Source organism: Miscanthus floridulus, chromosome 19 (genome assembly GCF_019320115.1).
Source record: "Miscanthus floridulus cultivar M001 chromosome 19, ASM1932011v1, whole genome shotgun sequence".
NCBI classification, from domain to species: Eukaryota; Viridiplantae; Streptophyta; class Magnoliopsida; order Poales; family Poaceae; genus Miscanthus; species Miscanthus floridulus.
Genome location: NC_089598.1, coordinates 56,615,372 through 56,625,269, shown reverse-complemented (window position 1 = coordinate 56,625,269; position 9,898 = coordinate 56,615,372). Strand labels below are relative to the sequence as shown.

The window sequence follows — 9,898 nt, the reverse complement described above, 5'->3', positions numbered from 1 at the left end:
TGTTCGAGAAGCCCACCATTAGTTACCAAATATAAGTTATCAGCTTGCGAGGGGCAGTTCTTGTTCTTGTTGACCAGTTTGTTTTGGAGCCCTTCTCCGCTCTCACCATAAGCAGTTCAGCACACCAAAGGCTGAACCTCTGCATGCTATTAATATTATGAATATTGACTTCTCTCTGAATTTTTTGCATGGATAAAAGGCTCTGACTATCAAGCACACACGTTGAGGATTTTGTAACGAGTGCAGGCTCAGCTAATGCCATTCAATGGGTTCCTTCTTTTCAACCTTCCCCTTTGGCCGACCAATCCGTCTGACACTTTTACCACTCAAGCTTGAGCGCCCGCTCAAGTGTCATCTTCTTTGGGTCCATATTCTGTCATCATGACATTTTCAAAATATTATCAGCCTTGCAAGGAAACAGTCCAAATATACTGAACGTACTAATAAATGCACATGCACTGATTGGAAATCATCAAAATTCAAAATGTAAGAATCTTTTATATTTCTCCAACACGAGGAACTGGACGGTTATAGCCGATGTGTTAGTTTGGTTTCTGAAATGAAGAAGGCACCAAACCTTTGGCACTAGAGCAACTTTAGAATGTGTTATAAGTACAGGATGGTCATCTTCAGGATGTTTTCCCTGTAGGAAAATACAATATTACGGTACCCAACTCAGCAAAGAACACCAAAAGCTATAGTACAGAGAAATGCATACCAGAATTTTGGGATATTGCAAAAGCTCAATTGCATCTTCTAGAGTAACAGAGTCTATATCTTTGACCTCAAACAAGAGTTCAATAATAGTTGCATTGAGTTCCTGCGAAGGATGGATGACTTTTAATCACTGTCCGCCTAAGCGGCCGTTTAAACAGTACACAAAGGCCACCCATGTCGTTAAGGCCCTAAACAGTGAATTATATGGTAGGACAGTTTTAAACCGTTTAAACCACTAAAAAACGTCTAAACTGTCAATTTAAACAATGATTAAATGAGCTAAACGGGCATCTAATTCACCATTTAGTCGATTGGAGGATTATAGCTACCAAATTTGGCACCCAACTAAATAACATCACAAGTATATGAGGTGGAGTGGGATTTACTTTTCCAAAAAAAAAGAAATATTTGGTACAATACTTATGTTTTACATGTTTAAATATGTATACTTTCTAGCATATTTGACTTTTCCATACATAAATATGTATATTTTAGTGTTACTATACAAAACTGTTTTGGTTGTTTAAGTTTAACTCAGTTTAAACACCATCTAAATGCCCTAAACGCTAAACAAAAGGTGACTAGCTGTTTACCGTTTAGTGTTTAGGATAAATTGCTTTCAATTTAGAAAAGAAAAATGTAATAATTACCTCGGAAAGGGGAGCCCTTTCCGGAAACAGTCCCTTTTTGTCCTCTCCAATATTTACAAGTCGTCATCCGATTAATCGCAATTAGTCGATCTGGTCAGTACCATGACCTCGATTAGAGACTTCGACTCGATTAGCTCGACTAGAAACCCGGTCGTCCGACTAGTCGACCACTAATCACGATTAGTCGTCCGACCAAAGGGCTGCACGACCAGGCTGGGCACTGCCTTCTTTGGGCTTGCCTGATTGGGCTTCCAGGTGAGTAGTTGGGCTGCCAATTTGGCCCACTAGGGTCTATAATATATATACAAGAGGCTACTGCTCTGCTCTTTCTCTCTTCTCCTCTCCTGTGCGTGATGGCTGCTGCTGCTTTGCTCTTTCTCTCTTCTCCTCTCCTGGCTGCTGCTGCTCTCGTCTCCTCTCCTAGCTGCTGCTCTCCTCTCCTCTCCTCTCCTGGCCGTTGCTGCTGCTCTCTTCTCTCCTGGCTGCTGCTGCTCTCCTCTCCCCTCCTAGCTGCTGCTGCTCTCTTCTCCTCTCTTGGCTGCTACTGCTCTGGTCTTTCTCTCTTCTCTCCTGTGCGTGACGGCTGCTGCTCCACGTGCCTCCAGTCTTCCCCATGCGCCTCCAGTCGCCGTTCTTCGTGATGAGCTGCTCCGACGACGGTATGTGCCTTTCCCCTCTCCATCTTCTTCCCTCCTCCCCCATCCCTCACTTTGCAGCCTCTCTGGCTCTCTGCTAAACTGTTAGGTTGCTTGCTGTGATGTACTGCCTGTCCCTCTACTATTCTCTGGCTCTCCATCGTCCATCCTAAGAAGTTGTTCTTCTGATGATGTGGACCGACGATGTGCAAATGTGGAAGTGTACATGCCTCCGCCTGACCTTGAAGGTGTTCCAGATTCATCAGTTGGGTCAGATCCTGCTGCCACGGCTTCCTCATCTACTCTAGAAGATATTCCTTCCCTAATTGAGAGGGCTATAGCAAAACTACCTCCAGATCTTGCTAGCCATGCTGTTGACACAAAGAGAAAGGCAAGATCTCAAGACCCAGGATGGAAGTATGGGTGGTGGCCAGATCCTTCCAAGAAGAACTTTGTGCGGTGCATATTTTGTAGGAAGGTAGTCCCATTCGGAATATGCAGATTCAAGCAGCACCTTGCTGGGGGGTATGGAGATGCAATAAAATGTCCTAATACTCCAGTAATAGTTAGGAAGGAGATAGTTGTTTATCTAAAAAAGAGTTCAAGGACTGTTCTTGTGGAGGTACCTGCAGAAGATGAAGATGAACAAGATGTTGCTGGTGCAGAAGAACCTGCAGCTGTACCAGTACCAAGTTCTAGAACAAAAGTTAAGCAAGCCAAGAAGAAGATTGCTCAGGCTGCCATCACTTCTTTCATTATATCTGCTGTAGCAAAACCAGCAACTCAAAAACAGTCCAGGTCAGTGAGTTCCATGCTTTGCAAGTCACTAGAAGTAGTTGCAGAGAGGCACAAATCCAAGCAAAGTCAACCTACACTTGAGCAGTGCACAAAGAAAAATAAGGAGGCCAAAGTAATTGTTGATGATCATGTTGCCGATTTCTTTTATGAGAATCGCATTCCATTGAACGTCATTAATTCAAGAAGCTGAGAAGTTTTGCTTGAGTCAATTGGACAATATGGTCCTAGGTACTGCTCACCATCATATCATGATGTTAGGACTCCACTGCTTGAAAGAGCTGTGAATAGAACAACGGAGTTGAGGAAGAAGCATGAGGAGGCTTGGAAGGAATATGGTTGCACCATAATGTCCGATGGGTGGACTGACACAAGCCACCATCATCTCATCAATTTCCTTGCTAACAGTCCAGCAGGGACTTTCTTTCTAGGGTCTGTTGATGCTTCAAGTGAGATAGCAAATGCAAATATGTTGGCTGACTTGTTGGAGAAGCAAATTGATAAGGTTGGGAAGGAACACGTGGTGCAGATTGTCACTGACAATGGAGCCAACTTCAAGGCAGCAGGGAGGCTTTTAATGGAGAGGATCCCACATCTATTTTGAACACCATGTGCAGCCCATTGCTTGGATTTGTTGTTGGAGGATATTAGGAAGATCAAGGAATTCCACACTTACATCAACATGGCACAGAAGGTGACCAGATTCATGTACAAGCATGGGAGGGTTCTAGATCTAATGCGAAATAAGATTGGAGGAGATCTTGTGAGGTCAGCTGTAACTCGCTTTGCCACTTCATTTCTCACATTGGCAAGCCTGCATAAGAACAGGAGTGGATTGAGGAATTTTAGTGGTTAGTGATGAATGGCATGCTACCAGTTTCTCTACCACTCAAGAAGGCCGGCGAGTTGAGAACATTATCCTTTCAATGCCATTTTGGAATAAAGTGGAATTATGCCTAAGAGCTTCACAACCACTTCTTGTAGCTCTAGGATAGCAGATGGAGATGAGACACCAGCAGCTCCTGAGATTATGGCAGCCATGGATGTTGCAAAGGCCGCAATCAAGGATTCTTTGCAACGCAAACCAGATTTACGCAAAGAGGTACTAAAATACTATGACAACAGATGAGAAAACCAAATGGAACAGCAGCTGTATGGATCAGCCCTATACTTAAATCCAAGCAAGTTCTTTGCCCTAAAGGAAAATGATAGGAGACAAGCAGGAAGGCTGAGAATCATGTTTAATCAAGTTATCTGGAAGATGGTGACTGATGATGAGGAGCAGAACAAGATAAGCAAGCAGGCAGAAGACTATGAGAGGGCTGAAGGCGAATCCTTCTCACAGCCAGGAGCAATAAGAGATAGAGATAGAAAAAAATCCTAGTAAGTTCTCTAATAACTATTTCCTTCCCTTTTTCTAAAAGCAATCAGCAATGAACTAATAATAGAATTCTATGTTTGAAGTGGAATTATGGAAATTACAGTGCTTTGGTGGGGTGCATATGGTGGCCTCACATATGAGCTCCAATGTTTAGCAAAAAGGATTGTTAGCCTTTGTTGCGCTGCATCTGGATGCGAGCGTAGTTGGAGTGAATTTTCTGCTATAAGTGCTAGTGTACTACTGCTGAGTAATTAAGTATGGTAGTAAACTAGTAATATTGATATATGATTCTACATTATATCTTGTGTAGGTCCATACAAAAAAGAGAAACCGATTAGAGCACCAAAGGTTAAATAAGTTGATATATGTCAGTTACAACCGTAAGATGGAAAACAGATTTAAAAAAATTAGAGAGCTAGGTTCCAAAGGAAAGATATGCAATCCACTCTTGCTTGTTGAATTTCAGTGGGAAAATGAATGGGTCAATGAAAATTGTGAACCAGAACTAGTTCAGGAAGGTGGTGGCGATGCTATGACTTGGGCTATTGTGGATGTTAGTCGCTGAATTCTTACTCTTGGTAATAGCAGAATTCTTACTCTCATCGAGAGAGGATGACACTAGGAATTGAAGCAATTTTCTTGTTAATTTCTCACACAAATGCCATGCCAACCTGAGGAATTGGGGATACATATTTATAGACTGCTAGCCAGCCAAGCATATGCCAAGATGCTAGATGCTAATATGCTGTCCTAAAACAGATGCTGTCCTAGATGCTAAGATGTTGTCCTAGCCAGTCAAGGATGCTGTCCTTGATGATGCTGTCCTAACCAGTTAAGGATACTGTCCTTGATGTTGTCCTTGATGGGTAGCAAGATCACCATGCAGCCACAAGGACCATATGCTGTAGCCATACAAAGACCAGCCAACACAGAGACTTATCACATCATTCTCCCCCTAAGTCTTGTGCGTCGTCTTGTGGGAAAGTTGAACCATCCCGGTCCTGGAGCAGAGCTCAAGGAACTTGATCCTCCCAAGAGGCTTGGTAAGCAGGTCCGCATGCTGGTCCTTGGTATTGATGCAGCTTGCCTTGATGCTCCCTTCCTCCAAACAGCCTCGGATGAAGTGGTACCTCACCCGGATGTGCTTACTCCGTTCATGGAAAACGGGGTTCTTTGCTAGGGCCAGAGCGGACTTTTTGTCCATCCTGAGCTCCACCGCTCTAGTGTCTCTGCCGAGGAGATCACCAAGCAATCGAGCGAGCCAGAGCGCTTGAGTCGAAGCGGTGGAGGCCGCTATGTACTCGGCCTCGCAGCTGGACAGGACCATCACCTGCTGCTTGACCGACTGCCAGCTAACGAGGAACTTGCCGAGGAGGAAGAGGATCCCGCTCATGCTCTTGCTGGTGTCGATGTCATCGGCGTGGTCGCTGTCGCTGTACCTAACGAAGTGTGCCGCCCCAGGGCACCTAGGATAGTAGAGGCCATGGTCGAGAGTCCCTGCAACGTAGCGGATGATCCTCTTCACAGCCTGCTGGTGCTCCGTCATCGGTCGCTGCATGAACTGACTAATGTAGCCGATGGAGAATGCCAAGTCTGGCCGTGTGTGGGTGAGGTAGCGAAGGCTCCCCACAAGATGCCGGTACTGTGTAGAGTCCACCTCCGTCGTGCTGTCGCGGCTCAGCTTCAGCCTCTCCTCCATCGGAGTGAGAGCTGGGTTGCATTCGGTGAGCCCGGCTAGCTCAACGACGCGCTTGGCATAGGCGGTCTATCAAAGCGTGATCCTAGAGTCATCCTGGTGTACCTCGATTCCCAGGTAGAAGTAGAGAAGCCCCAGGTCACACATCTGGAAGGTGGCCTTCATCTCTTCCTTGAATGCCGCCACCTCTGCATCTTTGGTGCCGGTGATCACCAAGTCATCGACGTAGACACCCACCAGCAGAGCATTTCCTCCACTACCCCGTCGATAGATGGCCGCCTCGTGCAGGCTTTGCTCGAAGCCCATCCCCTTTAGCATGGAATCCAACTTGACATTCCACGCCCTCGGTGCCTGCCGCAAGCCATAGAGGGCCTTGCGCAGGCGGAGCACCTTGCCCTCCTTGCCAAGGATCGCAAATCCCAGCGGCTGGTGCACGTAGACCTCCATCAAGTCGCCGTTAAGGAACGCCGACTTGACGTCCATGTGATGAACACGCTAGCCCTCCTGGGCAGCTAGCGTAAGGAGTCGCACGGACTCCATCCATGCCACGGGAGCAAAGGCGTCGTCGAAGTCGACCCCTCCTGCTACACGAAACCTCATGCCACCAAACGAGCCTTGTGCTTAACAATGGCGCCTGCTTCATCCCTCTTCAACTTGTACACCCACTTAAGGGTGATCGCGCTGTGGCCCCGAGGAAGGTCAGCAAGCTCCTAGGTGTGGTTCTTCTCAATCGCATCCATCTCCAACTGCATCGGGGCACGCTATGCCACGTGTCTCTCGGCCTCAACAAACGACCGAGGCTCGCCGTCGTCACACGCAAGGTGCAACTGCGCCTCCAGGTCGTGAGGCACCAGTCCCGGCACAGGCTGGTCACCGAGAAGGTTCTCCATCGTACGGTACCACAACAGCTCACCATCATGGTACGCGTCGATGCGCTCCTCGTCGTGAGAGAGCGGAGTAGCGAGCTCAACCAGGCTATGCTCGACACGAGCTAGTGTTGGAGTAGACGTGCCCGGAGAGGTGCCTGTCGGTGCTGGAGTGCGTGGCGGTGCCGGCTATGGTGGAGCTGGCGAAGAACTCATCACAGCCGAGGTCCTGGCTGGAGAGCGTGGTGCTGTCAAAGTAGCAGGCGCCGGGGTCGGTGGAGGCTCGGGAACTGGGATAGACGCGCTAGTCGAAGAAGAGCTGCCTACTCCCCCAGCTCCCTCGAAATGAACGTACTCGACAGTGAAGTCGTCATACGACGGAGCCGAGCCATCGTCCACCGTCTTGTCCCACACCCATCCTTGCCCTTCATTGAACACAACATCGCACGCCGTGCGCACACGCTGTGTCTTTGAGTCGAGGATGCGGTAGGCCTTCGAGCCCTCCGCGTAGCCGATGAACACTCCCGGAGTGCTCCTGTCGTCGAGCTTGCTGATGTGGCCAAGCTCCTTAGCGAACGCGAGGAAGCCAAAGATCCGCGAATGGGAGACTGCCGGCTTGCGCCCATGCCAAGCCTCGTACAATGTCCTGCCGTCGAGCGCCTTGGTAGGCGAGCGGTTGAGAATGTAGACGGCCGACACCACTGCCTCTCCCTAGAAGACAGCCGACATCCCCCTCTGCTTGAGAAGGGCCCGAGCCATCCCCACAACCATCTGGTTGCGCCGCTCGACGACACCGTTCTGCTGCGGGCTGTACGGCGCGGAGTAGTGGCGCTGAATGCCCTTATCAGCGCAGTACGACATAAATTTCGCCGCCGTTGTTGGTGCGCAGCACGCGTAGCTTGCGGCCGCACTCCGCCTCTGCAGCAGCCTGCGCGCGCCTGATGGCGTCTGTAGCCTCTCCCTTGCTACCGAGAACCATCACCCACATGTAGCGGGAGAGGTCGTTTGTTGAGGCCGAGCAGCAGGAAGTAGCGTCGTCCTCCCGGTGTGGCCGGTGTCACCGGGCCACATAAGTCCCCGTGCACAAGCTTGAGCCTCTCCTTGGCTCAAAAGCCCACCCGCTGGGGAAAGGGGAGTCGCCTCTGCTTCGTCAACACGTAGACGTCGCAGAGCTGCTCCACATCATCGAGGCACGGCAGGCCTCGCACCATCTCCGTGGCATTGAGCCGCTTCAAGGCCTCGAAGTGAAGGTGCCCGAAGCGCTCGTGCCACTGCCACGCCTCGTCATCCCGACGAGCAGCAAGATAGAGGGGTTGTGCCACCTGCACGTTAAGGACGTAGAGTCGATTTGCGCTTCTGGTTACCTTGGCAAGAAGGCGACGACGGCGATCCCAAATCCTCATGACTCCATCCTCAATCACCACGCACGAACCGTTCTCATCCAGCTGTCCCAAGCTGATGATAGAGTTCCTCAACGCGGGGATGTAGTAGACTCCGGTGAGCAGCCTGTGCTCACCAGACACGGCGGTGAAGGTGATGGAGCCGACGCCCTTGATCTCCACGCCAGAGGCATCCCTAAACTTGATAGAGCCTCGGACGCTGGAGTCAAGCTCGGTGAAGAACTCCCATCGACCGGTCATGTGATGGGTGGTGCCGGTGTCGAGGCACCACCCGTCAGTCTTGTCGTTGCCGGAGCCATCGCCGAGGGCGTGTGCTTTTGGCTCGTCAAGGTGGAGAGCCGCTGCGGTCGGTGCCGCTAGAGGTAGCTCGATGCTTGCATGTGCCATGAACAGAGCTGACTCCTCCGCCTGTGCGACATGGGCCTGGCCGCGTCGTGGCTGTCAACAGTCCTTGGCCCAATGGCCAAGCTGGCCGCAGTTGCGGCAAGTGTCGTCTCGTGCCGGCTTGTGCTTGCCGGTGGCACCGCCCTGGGTGCCTCCGCGGGCATCACCCTCGGCATGTCCTCGCGCCCTGGCCTGGGCGTGTCTGCGCGGCTTGCCACGCTTGCGGCCGCCTGTCGCGGAAGAAGGCTCCCCCTTCTTCTGGTTACCTTGGCAGGCAACCCACTGCTCCCGAGTGAGAAGGAGCTTCCCGCCAGTGGTGATGGGCCCCGAGAGATTGTGGCTCATCGCTGTCGATGACCTTGAGGCGACCTATCGCCTCCTCGATCGACATCGTGGAGAGATCCAGCAGAGACTCGATCGAGCGAGCCATCTGCTTGTACTTCTCGGGGACGCAGCGGAAGAGCTTTTCGACAACTCTCTCCTCGCCGTAGGTGTCATCGCCGAACTGCACCATCTTCTGCAATAGAGTGTTGAGACGGAGCGCAAAGTCATCAACATCCTCACCTGGCTTGAAGGCCAGGTTCTCCCACTCCTTGCGAAGTGCCTGCGGTGTGGACTTGTGGGCACGATCGCTGCCGATGCGTGCCGCAGCGATGGCATCCCAAGCCTCCTTGGCAGTCCGCTTGTTGGTAAATGAGAACTGCATCTCGGACGGGGATGTAGCGATGAGGGCATCCAACGCCCATCGATCCTGGTCGTAGTCGACGTCGCCGTACCGAACTGTCTTCCACATATGCCGCACCTAGAGCTTTACCCTCATCACCGTAGCCCACTCGACGTAGTTGGTCTTAGTGAGTGCAGGCCACCCACCGCTGGTGCCAACATCCTTGACAACAGCCTGGAGCCCGTGGTAACCATGGTACCGATCTGGGGAGAGAGAGCCACGATGCCTGTGAAGGCCGCACTCTCCATCGACCCGTCCGCCACCGTTGCCATGCGCGCCTCCTCTAGGAACGCCACCGCCATGCGCGCCTCCTCCAGGAGCGCCACCGGCGCGTCCGCGCCTGTCTGGGCTACCGCCGTGCTCGTGGGCATGCGCGGCTGCCCACTGCGCCGCCCGCGCTCGCGGTGCCTCCCTCCCCAGCAGCTCAAGGTCCGCGTCGGCGCTGTCGTCAGTAGAAATAGAGCTACTGATGCTGCCGCGCAGAACCTCGACCTCCGCTGCCGCCGCACGCGCTGCATCCGCCGCCGCCGCTTCCGCCTTCGCTCTGGCCACTGCCAGCTTCGACCTCCTTGCCGCCGCCACAGCGGTCTCTGCTGCTGCTCGCTCATGTTCCTCTGCCGCGGCAAGTTCGGCCTCCTGCCGACGCCGCG

The 9,898-nt window shown here is 51.6% G+C and overlaps 1 pseudogene; it reads right to left on the bottom strand.

Moving 5' to 3' along the window:
- LOC136529265 (uncharacterized) overlaps window positions 1-9,898 on the bottom strand; it is a 56,205-nt pseudogene continuing 46,307 nt past the window's right edge.